Source organism: Mobula birostris, chromosome 12 (genome assembly GCF_030028105.1).
Source record: "Mobula birostris isolate sMobBir1 chromosome 12, sMobBir1.hap1, whole genome shotgun sequence".
NCBI lineage: Eukaryota > Metazoa > Chordata > Chondrichthyes > Myliobatiformes > Myliobatidae > Mobula > Mobula birostris.
In genome coordinates, this window is record NC_092381.1 from 19,151,653 (window position 1) to 19,172,480 (window position 20,828).

At 43.3% G+C, this 20,828-nt stretch overlaps 1 protein-coding gene across 6 annotated transcripts in view; it reads left to right on the top strand.

Moving 5' to 3' along the window:
- The window catches only part of LOC140205767 (volume-regulated anion channel subunit LRRC8D-like), a 128,875-nt gene that overhangs the window by 17,364 nt on the left and 90,683 nt on the right, over positions 1-20,828 (top strand). For all 6 annotated transcript variants that reach the window (XM_072273400.1, XM_072273401.1, XM_072273403.1 and 3 more), the window contains exon 2: positions 17,350-17,479. The gene's annotated coding sequence lies outside the window, so the exon portion shown is untranslated. The remainder of the gene's footprint in view (positions 1-17,349; positions 17,480-20,828) is intronic.

The following is a 20,828-nucleotide window of genomic DNA, read 5'->3' on the forward strand; positions in this document are numbered from 1 at the left end:
ATCAAATGACCTTGCCTGATGTCTCAGTGCCAGGTGGGTCTGTACCCGTGCCACCACCCCACCCCTGGCAATCCTCTCTGCCACCTGTCCCACACCCCTCCCTCAACGTTCCATCCTCGCCATTCCCAACATCCTTTGCTCCCGCCAGATTTACAAATTTGCTCCTTGCTGCACGTTGACAAACTCCATGTTGAGCTGCTAAACTGTGTTTCAATGCTCCACAACAATGACAATAAAGATATTCTTCTCCTTCTTCTTCTTCAAATACAGTGCTGTGCAAAAGTCTTAGGCAGCCTTGGACTTTGTGTGTGTGTGCAAAATAAATAAATCTGACTTTTGCACAGTATGGTATCTTAACATTAAATACACTGATCTGCATATCAACAGCATAGAGGTAAAGTTACTGTACAGGCATCCAATGGCTTTTCAGGGAAACATTTGAATCATGTGGGCTAATGTGTTTATGTTAACATACTGAAGTGGAATTGAAAAGTCAGTGTGAAATTACTGCATTATCGTTAAAAACCAGTGTGATTCACTGATGTTCTTTGAGGAAGGATGTTCTCCTCCCTTGTGCTGCTTGTCCTGTCAGAGACTCCAGGCCCACCATTGGTTTGGCTCGTTACGGCCTCCTTGCTTCAGGCAATGAGAGATGTGCTGATTACCAACGTAATCACTTCTCATAAAGTAACTTGATTTAAAAAATCTCATGGTAGAGATTTAAAACATGCCAAGAAGTGGCTGTTTTCCTCTCAATTTAGGCGTTAATGGCCAACGCCCTAATTCCGAGATTACAGTCACACCCTAAACCAGGGCACTCCAACCAGAAGGAGCAAAAGTCTGCAGCAGTGGAGGTTCACCAGGATGCTGTCTTGGTTAGAGGGTTTCAGCTGTCAAGAAAGGTTGAACAGATCAGGAGTATTGGAGGCCGAGGGGAGACCTGATAGATGCATATGAAGATATTGAGACAGATGGGTAAGAAATTTTTTTCTTCCAGGGAGAAATATCAACTACTAGAGAACAGCTTTAAGATGAGTAGGGGGAAAGCTTTAAAGGGCATTTTTTTTTTCGCAGTACTGCGTGCGGGGTGGTGGTGAAAGCGGATACGATGGTGGTGTTTGGACAGCCACATGTAGGGAATAGAGGCGTATAGATCAAGTACATGGAGATGGGATTTCATTTATTGACATTGTGATTGGCATAGACATCATGTACTGAAGAGCTTGTGCCTGCACTATACTGCTGTATGTTCCATTTAACCTGTCATTCCATTTAAGTAATTTGTTTTCGTTGTAAATCCAGAGAATGTAAGCCATTCTGTGTAATTTTCCTTTGTAGAAATACCCTCCCATTCCAGGAATCAGTAAACATACATCCATTGACCATTCCCTGTGTCCATTACTCCAGATGTGCTACTATTATTGCTACCTGTTCAGTCGATCCATTAGTGAGACCCAATAACTTTCCTATTAAATCTGTCCAAAGTGTCCTTGATTAACTTGTGCTTCACTCACTGCTCATTTATATGATGGTTAAACTCTTTCCAGTGATCTGCCCAACACCAATGTTCTGCCCATTAGCCTGTAGCTATTCTGTCTTTTTTTCTCCTGTGTCAAATATGTTATCAATCTTCTGGTTCTCCTGCACTGACCCAATGGAAAAGAGGTGGGCTTTCCTCTTGTTTCACAGAACAGCGTATGATGCAAAGCTGCCAGATGCCTCTACTTTTCCCTGTGTATAGAAACCAAATTTCTTTTACAGACTGAATCCCCCATAGGAAAATGGAGCCATTGTCTTAGGTGGCTTATCCAGGCTATCCACGCACAACATTAGTGTTTTTTTCTGGTGATCATCCTTTCTCCTTGAACTGGTTATACTCCAGCTGTGACCCCTATGTACATCTTGGGGTCGCTAAGATTTGGCTGCTGCTGGTTTGTATTCTGCACTCTGCTGCGCTCTGCGCCCACTTCATAAGTGGAGGGATAGGTCTGAGGGGCCAAGTGATTGACTCCAGCTTGGATCAACAGGATCCTTGTGTAGTTTCCCAGTGGGTTTGATTGGGTGGTGTAGTGTACCTGGAGATGGTCAAGATTCATAAGACCTATTGAATGTTGAATGGCTGTGAGTGGATGTGGAGTGGATGTTTCCTCTGGTGGGGGAGCCTCAGACCAGAGGAGATGGTCTCAGAATAGAGGGGCATCCTTTCTGAATGGAGATGAGGTATTTCCTTAGCCAGAGAGTGGTGAATCTGTGGAATTCACAGATGGCTGTGGAGGCCAATTCATTGGGTATATTCAAAGCAGAGGTTGACAAATTCTTGGTTAGTCAGAGCATGAAGGGATACAGGGAGAAGTCAGGAGATTGGGGCTGAGCGGAAAAATGGATCAGCCGTGGTGAAATGGCGAAGCAGGCTCGATGGGCCAAATGGTCTAATTGTGCTCTTGTATCTTAGTCTTACAAGACACAAGAGCAGAATTATGATCTTCAGACAACCTAATCTGTGCTGAACTATTATTCTGCTTCATTCCGTTGCCCTGCAGCTGAAGCATAGCCCTCCATACTCCACTCCTCCTGTCCATGTACCTATCCAAGTTCCTTTTAAATGTTGAAATCGAACCCACATCCACCACCTCCGCTGGCAGCTCATTCCTCACTTGCACCCCCTCTGAGTGAAGAAGTTCCACCTGATGTTCACTATAACCATTTCACCTTTCGTTGTTGACCCATGACCCCTATTCGAGGCTCACTCAACCTCAATGGAAAAAGCCTGCTTGTATTTACCCTCGTAATTTTGCAGCAAATCTCTCCTCATTCATCTGTGCTTCAGTGATGTGAAGCAAGTGGCAGGGCCAGGGAAAACCTGAATGGAAATTATTGATGAAGTTTGCAGACAACAACGATAGGTGGAGGGGCAGGTAATGCTGATGAAGTCGGGAGTCTTGGAGAAGGACTCTGACTGATTGGGAGAATGGAAGGTGGAATCCTGTGTAGGGTCATGCACTTTGGCAAAAGAAATTAAGGAGTAGACTTCTTTCTTAACAGGAAGAATACAAAACTCAGAGGTGCAAAATTGACTTGGGAGTCCTTGGGCAGGATTCCCTAAAGCTTAACCTGCAGGTTGAGTCTGTGGTATGCAAAGCAAATGCAACGTTAGCATTCATTTCAAGAGGACTAGAATATAAAAGCAAGGATTAAATACTGAGGCTTTATAAGTCATTGGTTGCACCACACTGGGAATATTGTGAGGTGTTTTGGGTCCCTTATCTAAGAAAGGATGTGCTGACATTGGAGAGGTTTCAGGCGAAGTTCACGAAAATGATCTTGGAAGTGAAAGGGTTAATGTATGAGGAACTTTTGATGGCTCTGGGCCTGTACTCGTGGGAGTTTAGAAGAATGGGGGGGGGGGATCTCATTGAAACCTCTTGAATATTGAAAGGCCTAGATAGAGTGGATGTGAAGAAGATGTTTTCAAAAGTGGGAAAGTCTAGGACCAGAGGACATAGCCTTAGACTACAGGGATGTCCATATAGAACAGAGATGAGAAGGAATTTCTTTAGCCAGAGGGTGGTGATTCTGTGGAATTTGTTACCACAGAAAGTTTTGGAGGCCATGTCATTGAGTGTCTATTTAAAGCAGTTCTTGGTTAGTCAGGGTGTCAAAGGTTATGAGGAGAAGGCAGGAGAATGGGGTTGGAGGGATAATAAATCCACCATGATGGAATGGTGGAGCAGACTCGATGGGCTGAATGGCCTAATTCAGATCCTATGCCTTGTGGTCTTATGGAATGAATGCCCATCTGGTTCTGCACACAAAAAGGTTTTTATTCTGGAATTGTTAATCGTTTTTGCATTCAAAGAAGCTGCTTAAGTAATGGAGAAGAGCTGGATATTAGAATGTTTTCTAACTGTTTCTAAACAGTAGAGTTTAATCAAAATCTTTCTTGGGCTTCAACCTAAAGTGCCAAAAGATGCACATTCTTGATTCTTAAATCATAAAAGATACGTCCTTGTTTCTGAAAATGATGAGTCAAATCATCTGCTGTCAAGTTGCAAAGGAAGCTTTTTAGGTAACCAAGTGGCTTCATCTGCTCTGAAGAACGCTCTCATAATCATTTGGCAGATGTATACTTGGATAATAAACTGGTATTATGAATAAATAAGTAACCCTTCCAATGTCCCATTCTCTGTGTAGTTTCAGAAAAGGGAGTGACTGAAAGAAATGCTTCTAGTACCAATTGTTTGGTGACAATAAAGTATAAAGAGTGCCTGACAAATGCCCTCTTCCCATTAAGGAAGAGGTAAAGAGACTGAAGGCCCACACTCTGTTTTAGGGATGGCTTCTTCCCCTCTGCCATCAAATTTCTGAATAGTCAAACTGGAACTGAAGGCCCACACACAACTGTCTGTGGAAGCTTTAGAGAGAATGTGAAGGAGATTTACTGGGATTTTACCTGGACTAGAGAGCGTGCCTTATGAGGACAGGTTGGGTGAGCTAAGGATTTACCCTTTGGAATGGAGAGATGAGAGGTGACTTGCTGGAAGTGTACAAGATAAACATTTTTTCCCCCCAGGGTAGAAATGGCTATACAAGAGACTTAATTTTTATGTGATTGGAGGAAAGTATGGGGGGGGGAGGGGGATGTCAGAGTTGTTTTTTTTTACACAGAAAGTAGGGGTGCATAGAATTTACTGCTGGGGTGGTGGTAGAGGCAGATATATTTTAAGAAACTCTTCGGTAGGCCCATGGATGATAGAAAAACGGAGAACTGTGGAGGGGGGAAGGGTTAGATTAATCTTGGAGTAGGTTAAAAGATCAACACGGCATCGTGGGATGAAATGTCTGTACTGTGCTGTAGTGTTTGACGTAAATCATGAACACTACTTCTCTATTCTTCTTGTACAGTATTTCTATGTGTTTATTGTCACCTATCATTATTTGTTATGCCTGCACGGTACCACTGCCACAAAATAACAAATTTCACGTCTTTTTTTAAAAACCTGAAAAATGAGGGCATGTTTAAAGATCTGACTGTGATACATTCAGTCTTGAGTGTGATTTTGATCAGAGCAGATGGGGGAAAGCCCAAACTTGTTTTTGTACATAGCCTGTGCTAGCTGATCTCAGCTCGGTGAGGCGAGGGAGTAGGAAAGAGATGACAGCTGACTTTCTTGTTTACATGCAGTACATGGAGGAAGAAAATTAACCCAGGCTACCACAGCTGGGAAAATAAGCACAGGCTTCTGAGGGTGAGATATTGCTGTGCTCAAAAGCTTTGGCCATTTAATTCACATGCTGATCCTTGCCCTCCAGCCCAACAGTTGTTATTTGGATTATGTCACTGGAGCACGGTACATGTTCGGAGTAGCAGAAGCTATAGTCAGTGGTCACCTTATCAGGCACACCTGTACACCTCATTAATGCAATTATCTAATCAGCCAATCATGTGGCAGCAACTTAATGCATAAAAGCATGCAGGCATGGTCAAGAGGTTCAGCTGTTGTTCACGCCAAACATCAGAATGGAGAAGAAATGTGATCTAAGTGCCTTTGTGGAATGATTATTGGTGCCAGATGGATTGGTTTGAGTATCTCAGAAGATGTTGGTCTCCTGGGGTTTTCATGCCCAGTAGTGTCTAGATTTTACAGAGAATGGTGTGAAATACAAAAAATATCCAGCGAATGGTGGCTCTGCGGGTGAAAATACCTTGTTAATGTGAGAGGCCGAAGGAGAATGGCCAGACTGGTGTAAGCTGACAGGAAGGCAACAGCAACTCAAATAAGAAGAAGTATAACAGAGCTAAGGTGAGTGGGAAGACGGATGATTGGGAAATTTTTAAGGAGCAACAGAACTTAACTAAAAAGGCTATACGGGGAGAAAAAATGAGGTATGAATGCAAGCTAGCTAGGAATATAAAGGGGGATAGCAAAAGTTTTTTTAGGTATGTGAAGAGAAGGAAGATAGTTAAGAACAATGTTGGGCCCTTGAAGAATGAATTGGGAGAAATTGTTATGGGAAACAGAGAAATGGCAGACGAATTTATAAGTACTTTGGATCTGTCTTCACTAGGGAAGAAACAAGCAATCTCCCAGATGTATGGATGGGCCAAGGACATGGGGTAACAGAGGAATTGAAACAGATTGACATTAGGAAGGAAACGGTGATGAGTAGACTGATGGGACTAAAGGCTAACAAATCCCCATGTCCAGATGGTCTGCATCCTAAGGTACTAAAAGAGGTGGCTCTGGAAATTGCAGATGCATTGGTGATCATTTTCCAATGTTCCTTAGATTCAGGATCAGTTCCTGAGGATTGGCGAATGGCTAATGTTATCCCACTTTTTAAGGCTCGGTATTGGGACCACAGCTGTTTACGATTTACGTCAATGATTTAGAGGAAGGCATTGTGAATAACATCAGCAAGTTTGCTGATGATACTAAGCTGGGTGGCAGTGTGACGTGATGAGGATGTTAGGAGAATTCAAGGTGACTTGGATAGGCTGGGTGAGTGGGCAGAAACTTGGCAGATGACGGTTAATGTGAATAAGTGTGAGGTTATTCACTTTGGGAGCAAGAACTGGAAGGCAGATTATTATCTGAATGGTGTGGAGTTAGGTAAGGGAGAAATACAAAGAGATCTAGGAGTACTTGTTCATCAGTCTCTGAAGGTGAATGAGCAAGTGCAGCAGGTGGTGAAGAAGGCTAATGGAAAGTTGGCCTTTATTACAAAGGGAATTGAGTACAAAAGCAAGGAAATTTTTTTGCATTTGTACAGGGCCCTGGTGAGACCACACCTGGAGTATTGTGTGCAGTTTTGGTCTCCAGGGTTAAGGAAGGACATCCTGGCTGTGGAGGAGGTGCAGCGTAGGTTCACTAGGTTAATTCCTGGGATGTCCGGACTGTGTTACGCAGAGAGGTTAGAGAGACTGGGCTTCTACATGCTGGAATTAAGGAGATTGAGGGGGGATCTGATTGAGACATATAAGATAATTAAGGGATTGGACAAGATAGAGGCAGGAAATATGTTCCAGATGCTGGGAGAGTCCAGTATCAGAGGGCATGGTTTAAGAATAGGGGGTAGGTCATTTAGGACAGAGTTGAGGAGGAACTTCTTCTCCCAGAGAGTTGTGGAGGTGTGAAACGCGCTGCCTCAGAAGGCAGTGGAGGCCAATTCTCTGGATGCTTTCAAGAAGGAGCTAGATAGGTATCTTATGGATAGGGGAATCAAGGGTTATGGGACGAGGCAGGAACCGGGTATTGATAGTAGATGATCAGCCATGATCTCAAAATGGTGGTGCAGGCTCGAAGGGCCGAATGGTCTACTTCTGCACCTATTGTCTATAATCATACGTTACACCAGCGGTGTTCAGAGAGCATCTCTGAATGCACAACACGTCAAACCTTGAAGTGGATGGGCTACAGCAGCAGCAGACCGCAAACATTTGCTCAGTGGCCATTTTATTAGATAAAGGAGGGACCTAATAAAGTGACCACTGAGTGTAGACTAGAGTGGGAGCCACTGACATTGGGGTAAAGGAGGAGGGGATTGGGCACTTGTTCTTCTGTTTTCTTAGCCCAGTCTAAACATGACCTTCTTTTAAATGTCATTGAAGGCAAACTGAAGTGTTGTATTGTTACTGGGACATGCATAACATGGCTCGTTAGAACCCTATTCACTACTTTGGTATGACAACACTACGAGCACTCTGCCCAACAATGGCACTCTTTTTTTGTTCTTTCTAGTATAATTTATGTTGTTTAATGCTTTTCTTGTGAATGTCATGCATCTGTGAAGTGGCTGCAAGTTTTTTTTAAATTGCATCCACATACTTGTGCAATGTTCAACTTTGACTCTAGTGCACTCCGCCCCTTGTGAAGATGGACAAGGCATGCTGATGCCTCAGGTGAAGGCAGGTAGTGCCATTTGTGCTGAGGAAACATTTCTAGAGCATGACAAAATCTTGTGTATTTAATTTAGAGATACATTGCTGAACATGTTAGTCTGGCCCTTTGAGTCACAATGCCTAGCAACCCCAGATTTAACCCCAGCCTACTCATGGGACAGTTCACAATGACCAATTAACCTGCCAACTGGCAAGTCTTGGACTATAGGAGGAAACAGGGCCTGGGGAAAACCCACGCATTCTACTTGAAGGACATACCAACTCCTTGCAGTGTCGTCGGTTTTGAACTCCAATACCCTAAGCAGTAATAGCATCACACAAACTGCTACGCTACCATGGGCACACTGCGATTCTTTTGTGCTGTCTGTGAAAAGCTGGGTCAGAAATACTACCTGCAAGATATAATTGTAACTGCAGAATAGCTGATGTAATCAAATAAAAAATGCTGGGAATTATATAACTGGTCTTCATGGCAATGAAGAAATTGAATTCTATGCTGGCAGCCAGTCCTCCTGCACACTAACCCAACCTCTTTTCCCCTCCTCATAAAATCATTAGATGAATTATTACTCACCTAAAGTATTAATGATCACTGCTCCTTTTCGGATAGATCATAAGACATAAGAACAGAATTAGGCCATTCGGCCCATTGAGTTTCTCTGTCATTTGAAGGGAGAAGATGAAATATGAAAGCAAGCTAGCAAATAATATCAAAGTACATAGTAAAAGTTTTTTTCAAGTATGTTAAAAAATAAAAGAGAAATGAGAGTGGATATAGGACTGCTAGAAAATGAAGCAGGAGAAATAATAATGGGGGACAAGGAGATGGCTGATGAACTAAATGAGTATTTTACATCAGTCTTCATTGTGGAAGACACTAGCAGTATCCCTGACTTTGCAGTGTGTGAAAAAAGAGAAGTGGGTGCAGTTACTATTACAAGAGAGAAGGTGCTCAAAAAGCTGAAAGACCTAATAGTACATAATAGTGGATCTAAAATTTGCTTGCCCACAGAAGGCAAAGAGTAGTTGTATTTGGGTCATGTTCTGCATGGAGGTTGGTGACTAGCGGTGTACCTCCGGGATCTGTTCTGGGACCCCTTCTCTTCGTGATTTTTATAAATGACCTGGATGATAAGGTACTGGGGTGGTTAGTAAATTTGCTGATGACACAAAGATTGGGGGTGTTGTGGAGGGCTGTCAGAGTTTACAACGGGACATCGATAGGATGCAAAACTGACCTGAGAAGTGGCAGATGGAGTTGAACCCAGATAAGTGTGAGGTGGTTCATTTTGGTAGGTCAAAAATGATGGCAGAATATAGTATTAATGGTAAGACTTGGCAGTGTGCAGGATCAGAGGGATCTTGGGGACTGAGTCCATAGGACACTCAAAGCTGCTCCGCAGGTTGACTCTGTGGTTAAGAAGGCACACAGGCTATTGGCTTTCATCAATCGTGGGAGTGAGTTTAAGAGCCAAGAGGTAATGTTTCAGCTATATAGGACCCTGGTCAGATCCCACTTGGAGTACTGTGCTCAATTCTGGTTGCCTCACTATAGGAAGGATGTGGAAACCATAAAAAGGGTCCAGAGGAGATCTACAAGGGTGTTGCCTGGATTGGGGAGAATGCCTTATGAGAATAGGTTGAGTGAACTTGGCCTTTTCTCCTTGAGGAGCAACGGAGGATGAGAGGTGACCTGATAGAGGTGTACAAGATAATGAGAAGCATTCATCATGTGCATAGTCAAAGGCTTTTTTCGAGGGCTGAAATGGCTAGCACAAGAGGGCATAGTTTTAAGGTGCTTGGAGGTAGGTTCAGAGGAAATATCAGGGGTAAGTTTTTCGCAGAGAGTTGTGAGTGCGTGGAATGGGCTGCCGGCGACAGTGGTGGAGGCGGATTTGATAAGGTCTTTTTAAGAGACTCCTGGATAGGTACATGGAGCTTAGAAAAATAGAGGGCTATGGGTAACCCTAGGTAATTTCTAAAGTAAGTACATGTTTGGCACAGCTTTGTGGGCTGAAGGAGCTCTGTTGTGCTGTAGGTTTTCTACGTCTCTATAAGTCACCCAGGCCAGATGAACTGCACCCTAGCATTCTGAAAGGGGTAGCGTTAGAGATTGTGATGGCATTAGAAATGATCTTTCAGAAATCATTGGCATGGTGCCCGAAGACTGGAAAATTGTAAATGTCACTCCACTCTTTAAGAAAGGAAGAAGGCAGTAGAAAGGAAATTATAGACCAGTTAGCCTGACCTCAGTGGTTGGAAAGATGTTAGTGTTAGAGTTAGTTGTTAAGGATGAGGTGATGGAGTACTTGGTGACACAGGACAAGATAGAACAAAGTCAGCATGGTTTCCTTCAGGGAAAATCCTGCCTGAAGAACCTGTTGGAATTCTTTGAAGAGATTAGAAGTAGAATAGATAAAGGGGATGCAGTGGATGTTGTATATTTGGGCTTTCAGAAGGCCTTTGGCAAGGTGGCACACATGAGGCTGTTTTCCAAGTTAAGAGCCCATGGTATTTCAGGAAAGTTACTAACATGGTTAAAGCATTGGCTAATTGGTAGAAGGCAGTGAGTGAGAATAAAAGGATCCTTTTCCACTGTAAATATAACCGAAGACTTGGCTGCCAGTGACTAGTGGTGTTCCGCAGGGGTCGGTGTTGGGACCACTTCTTTTTATTTTGTATATAAATGATTTAGATGATAGAATGGATGGCTTTGTTACCAAGTTTGGAGGAGGGGTAGGTAGTGTTGAGGAAACAGGCTGGGTGTAGTAGGACTTAGACAGATTAGGAGAATGGGCAAGAAAATGGCAAATTAAATACTATGTTGGAAAATGCATGGTCGTGCACTTTGGTAGAAGAAATAAATGTGCGGACTATTTTCTAAACGAGGAGAAAATCCAAAAATCTGAGATATAGAGGAACTTGGAATTCCTTGTGCTGAACACCCTAAAAAGTAACTTGCAGGTTGAGCCAGTGGTGAGGAAGGCAAATGCCAGGTTAGCATTCATTTCAAGAGGTCTAGAATACAAGAGCAAGGAGGTGATGCTGAGGCTTTATAAGGCACTGGTGAGGCCTCGCCTTGAGTATTGTGAACAGTTTTGGCCCCTCATCTGCTGGCATTGGAAAGGGTCCAAAAGAGGTTCACAAAAATGATTCCAGGAATGAAAGGGTTATCATATGAGGAATGTTTGATGGCTGTGGGTCTGTACTCACTGGAATTCAGAAGGATGAGGGGGGGGATCTCATTGAAACCTTTCGAATGTTGAAAGGCCTGGGCAGAGTAGATGGGGAAAGGATTTTTCCCATGGTTGGAGAGTCTAGGATAAGAGAGCACAGCCTCGGGATAGAGGGGCATCCTTTCAAAACAGAGATGTGGAGAAATTTCTTTGGCCAGAGGGCGGTGAATTTGTGGAATTTGTTGCCACATGCAGCTGTGGAGGCCAGGTCATTGGTATATTTAAGGCAGAGATTGATAGGTTCATGATTGGATATGGCATCAAAGCTTACGGGGAGAAGGCCAGAAGTAGGGTTGAGGAGAGGAGAAAACAAAAAGGATCAGTCATGGTTGAATGGCGAAGCAGACTCCATGGGCCGGATGACCTAATTCTGTTCTTATGTCTTATGGTAATCCCATCATAGTTCAGATATACCTAACTTGTATATTTTTTTTTGTTTAAAATCATTACTGTTAGCATCTACTGAATATTGACCTGAAAGCTACCACACTGGTACAATGTACTGCAATAAGTATGAACTGTGGTCAGTAAATAGCACTCCATGCTTGAGGACTGCAGATTTGAGACCCACTTCTGAATCCTACATAGATATCAAGGCTGGTTCTCCTGTGCGTTATTGTGAGACCCTTGTACTGCCAAAGGTGTCATCCTTAAGATGAGGCAGGAGGCTTTTATTTCAGACGTTTGTTACATATGCACGGAGCTAGATGGACAACAGAGTAGTCTGATTAAATGTTTTTACTGAGTCATGTTAGTAACAGTAAATGCTTGCCAACTTGCAGTGTGGGAGCTACAACATGCGTACTCGAAGGCCCATGCCATCTCTCACGTAGGGAACCCAGTCGGTGGGTGCCACAGTAGCGTCGTGGTTAGTGCGATGCCTTCAATTCCAATACCCCCGAAAGGAGTTTCTGCATTCTTCCCATGAGCGTGTGGGTTTTCTTTCACAATCCAAAGACATACCGTTTAGTGGGTTAATTGTTCATTTATTGTAAATTGTCATGTGATTAGGCTAGTGTTAAATAGAGAGGATGCCGGGCAATGTGCTTCATTGGGCCAGAAGGGGCTGTACCACACTATCTCTGAATGAAACAGATTCACTTCGTCATCCCTTTGGCCGCATGCACACTTGCTCGTTCACCATGTTATTGCGATTGATCTGATGCAGTATGATAACATCTGCAGTTTATTTACCCCTATCTCTCTAATCCCCCCCCCACCCAAACTAAATCCTAAATCCTGAGGCTCTCTCTGTGTTTTGAGAAGGAGCAGAGATGAATTATCCCCTGTATCATGGTCAAAATTTATCCCCTAATGCAGGTCATTGTAAAAGCAGATTATTTGGTCGTTTCCATGTTAAGTGTGCTATCTTGCTCCACACAGAGTGACCATTACATTTCCTACTGTGTAATAATGCTTGCACATCAAGTCTGTTTCAGGGCTGTGCAAGTTATCTTCCTGTGTTACTTGTATTAAATCAAGTTGCTCCTGCCAACATTGATAGGCCCAGCGGTTCTTTACACTGTTGTGTAACTCACTGTCTCGTGTGATGTGCAGAGTGACTGCCTGGAATAACTGCTGGGGTGGTAATGGAGGCAAAACCAAAAGAGGTGTTTAAAAGGCACTTGGATAGGCACATGAGCATACAGAGAATGGAGTGGTATAGACATTGGTGTTGGTTTGTACCAAGAGTAGTGCAGAAAGCAGAAATTTAAAATAAAAAGTGAGGTAGTGTTCATGGGTTCAATGTCCATTCAGAAATTGGATGGCAAGAGGAGAAAATGATGTTCCTGAATGTACCTCCTTCCTGATTGTAGCAATGAGAAGAGGGTATGCCCTGGGTGATGGGAGTCCTTAAAGATGGATGCTGCCTTTTCGAGGCATTGTGCATTGAAGATGTCTTGAATACTACAGAGTTTAGTGCCCATGATGGAGCTAACAAATTTTAGAACTCTCTGCAGCTTCCTTCGATCCTGTACAGCAGCTCACCCTCCCCACCCTCATACCAGTCAGTGATGTAACTGGTTAGAATGCTCTCCACAGTACAGCTGTAGAAATTTGCAAATGTTTTTTGGTGACATACCAAATCTCCGGAAACTCCTAATGAAATATAGCCTCTGTCTTGACTTCTTTATAGCTGTATGGATATGTGAAAAGCTTGTCTTGCATACTGTTTATACAGATCAAATCATTACAGTGTATTGAGGTAGAACAGGGTAATGATGCAGAATAAAGGGTACTCTCCTCCTCCACTCTCACCCTGAACACCGGTGTGCCTCAACGCTGTGTGCTGAGCCCTCTTCTGTACTTCCTTTTCACCTATGACTGCGTTCCTGTACATGGTTCTGACTCCATAATCAAGTTCGCAGACAACACCTGGTGGTCGGCCTGATCAGAGGGGTTGACGAGACGGCCTACAGGGACGGGGTGTGTGGGCCATGGCAGTCAAAGCTCAAACTGGGAACGGCACCTGATGATGATGATCAACATGACTGGACCAAAATGTTCACACTAAGGAACTTGAAGCTCTGAATGCTCTCAACCTCAGCACTGTTGATGTAGACAGGGACATGTGCACTGCCCAGTCCTACCCCCGCCTCTCTGAAATCACTGAGCAGCTCTTTTGTTGGCGTTGAGGGAAAGGTTATTGTTATGACACCATGTCACTCAGCCCTCTGCCTCCTTCCTGTGCACTGGCCACATCTCAAGGAACGATGAGTCAATGACAGTGGTATCATTTGCAAACTTGATGGAGTTTGGAGCAGAATCTGACCACTCAGTATAGATCAGGAGTTCCCAAACCGGCGTTCGTGTACCCCTTACTTAATGGTATTGGTCGGTGGCATAAAGAAGGTTGAGAACCCCTCTTAGAGGGAGAGTATGGGGCTGAGAACATAGAAAGGATTCATTGAGTTAAACATTTTGATTTTATTCTAATTATTTGGGACAACATCCCGGGCTGAGAGGCCTATTGCTGCGCCTGTACTATTCTGTGTTCTGCAAAACATCATTGTGGAGTTTGTGTGGGTCTAAATAAAACAAAATCTGAAAGCACTCCAAGCCAGGGTGCATCAGTGGAAAGACAAACATTCAGATGAAGAGTCCACAACCTGAAAGATTAACCCTCTTTCTCTCTCCCTTGATGCTGCTTGACCTGCTGAGTGTTCTCTGTTCTCATTTTCATGTTCCAGCCTCAGCAGATGTTCGTATTTTTCAAAGTTCAAAGTACACTTATTTATCAAAGTATATATGCAGTATACACCCCTGAAATTAGTCTCCCCCACAGACAGTCATGACACAGGATGCAGGGGACCAATCTGTCCAAAGGAAAAACATCAAACCCACCCTACACTGCACACAAAGAAAAATGCAAACGACAATAAAAAGGCGAGCAAAAACATAATACTATGAACAAAAAATCAAAAGGCACATTTCAGTAGCGTCCAGCTCAGTGTTTATTATCTACAGGCCGCCCCAATTTAAAAATTGCCCATAAGTAGTAACAAAAAAAAAAGTGCAAATCTACAATCCATGTCACTGTGCAATTTGGAAGCTGGGTGATCTTTGTCATTTCCATCCGTGTGTGATACTTTTTCTTTTGCCTTGTGCTTTCCAGTCAGTAAGGATGAGTCTTCATTATGTACTACTGATGCCTTGGGTGCTTGGTTTATTTTTCATCCGAAATGGTTCTTCTACAGGTCACATTAGAAAGTGTAGGAGTGTCTCTCCTCGCCCCAGAGAGCCTGAGACTAAGAAGTAATCTTGTAGACGGAGAGAACAATACAGCACAGTACAGGCTCTTATGACCTTTCCCTCCTATGTAGCCATATATCTTTTATTATTTTGTGCCAATTTAAGAGTTTCTTAAGTGCGCCTTATGCAGGGGTTCCCAACCTGGGGTCAATAGATCACTTGGTTAATGGTAGCAGTCCATGGCATAAAAAGGTTAGAAACTCCTGCACTAATATATCTGCCTGTGTCACCACCCTGTCAGGGTATTCCTTGTACCCACCACTCTCAGTTTTAAAAAAAAAAACTTGTCTCTGACATCTCGCCCCCCCCCCCCACTGCCCCTGTACTGTACCAAAAGTTCAGCACAGAGCGGGCCCTTTGGCCCATCTAGTCCATGCTGAACATTTTTAAACTGCCTACCGCCATCAACTCTGCTCTAGAGCCACAGCCCTCCATACTCCTACCATCTGTATACCTATTAAAAGTTCTCTTAAACAGTGGAATTGAGCTCACATGCGCCAGTTGTGCTGGCAGCTCGTTCCACACTCTGACGAGCCTCTGAGTGAAGAAGTTTCCCCTCGTGTTCCCCTTAAACTTTTCACCTTTCACCTTTAGCCCACGATCTCTGGTTGTACAGGGCAGAAATGGGCCAATCAGCCCAACCTGTTCATGCAGACATTTGTGCTTCATTTGAACCTCCTCCTTTCTTTTCCATTTCTAAATCTATCGTCATGGCTCTCTCTTCCGTTCTTCCTCATGTACTTGTTGATCCTCCCCTTAAATACATCCCCTTCCTTCGGTCACCAGCTTCCACATTCACATGATCACTGGAAAACTCATAATTAGCTTTAACTAATTGAGTTTTTTGGTGACTGTCTTGTAATGATGCCCTCTAATTATGCCTCTCACTTAAGAGGAAACATCCTCTTTACATTCACTCTATCAAAACCATGACTTTACAGGTCCTGCAGCCACCACTCAGCTGTCTCTTCTCCGGAGAAGAATCAGAATTGGGTTCATTATCACTGATGTGTCTTGCCATCTGACTGCGAACACCAAGCTGTGTGTGTACCAAGCCTGTGTCCTTGGCACTGTCCTTTACAGCAGAGAAGCCTGGACAATCTATGCGACTTGAGGAAAAAATTGAGCAGCTTTCACCTGTGCTGGCTCACATGGATCCTGCACATTGCTTGGCAGGACAGGGCCACTAATATAGAGGTCTTACAACAGGTATCCCCAGCACATTTACCCTCAGCCAGAGGTGGCTGAGATGGTTAGGACACAGCAGGTGAACGGGCTCTGGCTGAATCCTGAAAGACCTGCTGTATGGGCAGCTGGCAGGGCGTGCCTGCCCAGTTGGTCACCCACAGATTCGCTTCAACGTTAACTGCAAAATGGATCTGAAGCTGGCCAACCTCGATGTGAACAACTGGGAAGACGTGGGAGACGAGCAGGCTGCCTGGAGTCTGGCAGTTCCATAAGGCATGAAGAGAGCAGAAAATACCCACATCAACGAGCTGGCTGCCAAGAGAACTTGACAGAAGAAGAGGGCCACTCCAACAAGATGCCCATCTTCCTTCACATGCGGGCAGTGTGGACGAGACTGTCGCTCCAGAGTAGGACTCCATGGCCACTCTAGGAAGTGCACCACCACAAGTTGACTTTTCTCATGTTATACCCACCGTCTTGCGAGACGGAAGAATGCCAGCAATGTCATGAAATTTGGTGTGTTGTTGCAACAATACAGTGCAATGCAAGAGAGAAAAATTACTAAAAGTTGCAGTAAGAATGTATAAAAACAAGTGCAAGAAGAGAAAGTCGTGAACTTGGGTTCATGGAGCACTCAGAAATCTGATGGTGGAGGGGAAGAAGCTGTTTCTAAAAGGGGATGGGGTGTGTGTCTGTCTGTCTTCAGGCTCCTGTACCGCCACCTTGACGGTATAATGAGAAGGCCGCATGACCGGCGCGGTGAGCGTCCTTAATGATGGATGCTGCCATTTTGAGGCATCGCCTTCTGAAGGTGTGCTCGATGGAGGAGAGGCTAGCAGCTGTTTATGATCCTATGCATGGGTGCCACCATACCAGACAGTGATGCAGCCAGTTAGAATGCTCTCCTTCATACATTTGTAGAAATCTGCGAGTGTCTTTGGTGACAAACCAAATCTCCTCAAAATAAAAAAAACTATTGAATGAAGTAGCAGGCATTTTATCAGGCCACATCTGCCTTGTTGCAGATGTTGCGATGTTTTGAAACATGGGCAATTTGCTCGTGGCTGACTGCTTCGTGTTAGCTCCAGAATATTTGGAGCACTTAGCATTTGGCGTAGGAATAAGCTGCTGAAAGTTGTAATATTAATTGCCTCTGTCAAACTTGTAATGGTGTTTGTCAGGAAGTACCAGTACACAAACAAGAAGAGGTTTTCTTTTAAAGAAAGAAGCAGAAGAAAGTAGTTTATTAACCAAGCTTTCTGTTTTGCTTAGGCATCCGGCACTCTGGCAGTACTTTAAGGTACAACTCTCCAGACGTCCATCCATTTCAAAATGGCATGAATGCTTTGACAACCTCAACTGCTGACAGCAAGCTTGATCCTTTCACATTTCATTTCACCAAGTAAGTAAGCTATTTAAATATCTGTGGGAATCTTTCAGCAGTGCTCAAATTAGGTTTCAGCTTGTCTGCTGCACGGCAGCTATCTGCAGAATTGTTCCTTAAATTCACTCTGGTCAACCGTCGACAGGTCAGGAAAGGAAAACGAACTGCTGGAAGAACCCTGCTGGTCAGGCAGGATCTGTGGGGGCAAATGTTTTGGGGGCCAAAACACTGCGTCCAGATTGAAGGTGTATGGGGAAGGTGACCAGTACAGGTCCTCCCCGGCTTACGAACGCCCGTACGTCAGCACAGTAGTGTAGAGCAGTATTTTAGCACCAGGAAACCAGATTCAACTCCAGCTGCTCTCTATTAAGAGTATGTACATTCTTCCTGTGATCGCGTTGAGTTTCCTCTGGGTGGCTGCCATATTCCGAAGAAGAAGGGAGTCGCAGTTTAATTGGTCACATGGGTCTAACTGGGCGATGCGGGCTCGTTGGTCGGGAAGGTCCAGTTATCGTGCTGCATCTGTAAATAAAATTTAAACAAAAATTATGACCCGGTGTTAGCAGCGGTGACGAAACTGCAGGCACCTTCAGTCGTGCGGGAGTTTGGCTCACGGCCGGATTTCTGGCCGGTGAACTGTTTGGGTTGCCGTTCATGGGAATAGCACTCTGTGGCCTGGGGAGGATGTGAAGATTGAAGTGTGAATGTGGTGGGGGAGGGGGTGTTAGATGGGGGGCTAGTAGGTGACGGGTGGAACTAGATGAGGAGAACGGTGGGCAGATGGAGGTGGGCAGCCCTAACGCATACATCTTTGGAATGTGGGAAGAAACCCATGGGATCAGAGAGAGAGCGTACAACCTCCTTACAGTGGTGGGAACTGAACCCGGGTCACTGGGGCTGTAATAGCGTTACGTTAACCGCTACGCGACCATGCTGCCCTCTGTACTTTCTTGCTGTTTTGGGCTGAGAAGCTGTCATGCATGTTAATAGGAGGAACGTTGATAGTGTGGAAATGTGCTGGTCCAGCCCAGTGGTGTCACCTTCTCAGAGAATTGTAACCAGTGTAGTTTCCTCTCTATCCTGTGCTATGTATGTACCTGACACTTGTGCTGCTGTGACTTAAAGGCAACTGTGCTTAATGTAGCAACATATTGTAAAACAGTACTTGAACCAGAGAAACATTTATGCATTTTGTATTTATTACATTGTATTTATTATGCTTAATACCTCAATGTCAAGGTATCGCTGTTGGTTGGCATGATCTAAGTAGTTTATTATTTACTCTGAATCCATTGAAGATTGCCCTCTTTACAAATGTTATTAGGCCATTCAGCCCATCGAGTCATTTCTATCATTCCATTATCATCATCAGGTGCCATGCCCAGATTGAGCTTTGACTGCCATGGCCCACACACTCTTGTTTTGGGTCAGGTGGATCAATTCATTGGTATTCATTTCCAGTTCTCTGGCTGCTGTCTCCATCATCATGTGTCTTTGCCTCCCATTTGCTTTCTTCCCTTCAATCTTCCTCATAATTATCATGCAGTCTAACTCCTCTTTCCTAATCACATGTCCAGTGAAGTTACGTTGCCTTTTCATGATCTCATATATTATTTCTCTTTTTGTGTTTGCTCTGTTCATGACATCCTCGTTAGATATTCATTTCGTCCATGATATTCTTTGCATCCTCCTCAAAAGCCACTTCCCTGCTGCTTCAATTTGTTTCCTCATGTTACTAGATATTGTCGGACATTCTGATCCATATAACATTACTGGATAAACGTAACATTTCCGTACTCTGAGACGGGTTGTCATGCTTAGTTTAGTATTGGTCAGTATACTCTTCATTCTCGTAAAGGTGTCTTTTGCCATCCCTATTCTTCTTTTGATGTCCATGTCGCACCTGGCATCTGATGTCACCCAGCTTCCTAAGTAGCAAAAGTTCTGTACTTATGTCTTCCCCGTTTACTTTCAGCCTGCAGATAGGATTCTACTTTTTGGATATCACCATACACTGACTTTTTGCAGTTGATAGACCCATTTTTACACTTTCTTCAACAACTATATCAATTAAGTTTTGTAGTTTTTCCTCCATATTTGTAATTAACACAGTGTCATCCGCATATCTGAAATTATTGATGTTTTCACTGCCAACTTTGATTCCCAAGATTTCTCTTATTTTTTGTAATATTGTTTCACTGTACACATTAAATAAATCAGGGGAGAAAACACACCCTTGTCTGACACCTCTCTTGATTTTCGTAAACTGACTCACTTCTCCTTCTATTCTTACAGCGGCAGTTTGTTCCCAGTACAGATTTCTGATTAGGCGGAGGTCTTTCGAATCTAGATCTATAGCTTTCTGTAATATTTCAATAACTTATTGTACCTCACTTTATCAAATGCTTTTGTGTAGTCGATATAACAAACAAACAAATCTTTTTACACTTGAACAGCTCGTTCTGATAGTATCCTTAACATCAATATTGCGTTTCTTGTACCTTTGTCTTTCACAAAACCACATTGTTCTTTACCTATTTCAGCTTGTATCTTACTTTTAGCTGTTTACCTATTTCATCAAAATTCTTAGAAGTATCTTAGTGATGTGACTCATTAAATTTATGGATCTATGTAATTCTTATTCTATGCTCCAGGTTTCTTAGGAAGAGTGATAAACACTGATTTTTGTTTTCATCTCTTCTGGTGTTATTCCATTCTCATAAATGTTGATTAAATCAGTAAGTTTTTCAATTCCATAATCTTCAAGGGCGATAATTTGTTCCATTACTAATTCATCAGGACCTGCTGCTTTTCCTTTCTTCAGCTTATTTATTGCATTACGAACTTCAGATTTTAAAATACTTGGACCTTCAATTTTCTCAATTTCTGGTTTCTCGTGTTGATTGTATTCAAACAATTCCTGAATATACACGGTCCATCTGTTCATAATTTCACCTTTTTCCATGATAATGGTACCGTCCTTTGCTTTCAAACATCCACCTGAAGAACAGAGGGGCTTTTTACCAGTGATATTCTTGATTTGTTGATGTACTCTTTTTGGATCAATAATAGGGATTCTTTCTAGTTGCTCACTTTCCTGGTTTAACCATTCTTTGGCTTTTTGACATAAGCTTTTAACTTTTTTACCTAAGGACTTATATTCCATAGGATTTGCTTTCTTCAGTATCCTTTCTTCCATTAGATTTTTGATTTCATCTGTCATCCATTTATTCTCTGTGCTTTTTTTTAGGAATCACTGACTTTGCTGATTCTACCAAGGCATCCTTCAGAGAGTTAAATTTAATTTCTACATGATTGCTATCATCTTCAACAGATTCTGTTTCTAGACTTTGAAATCTATTCCTTA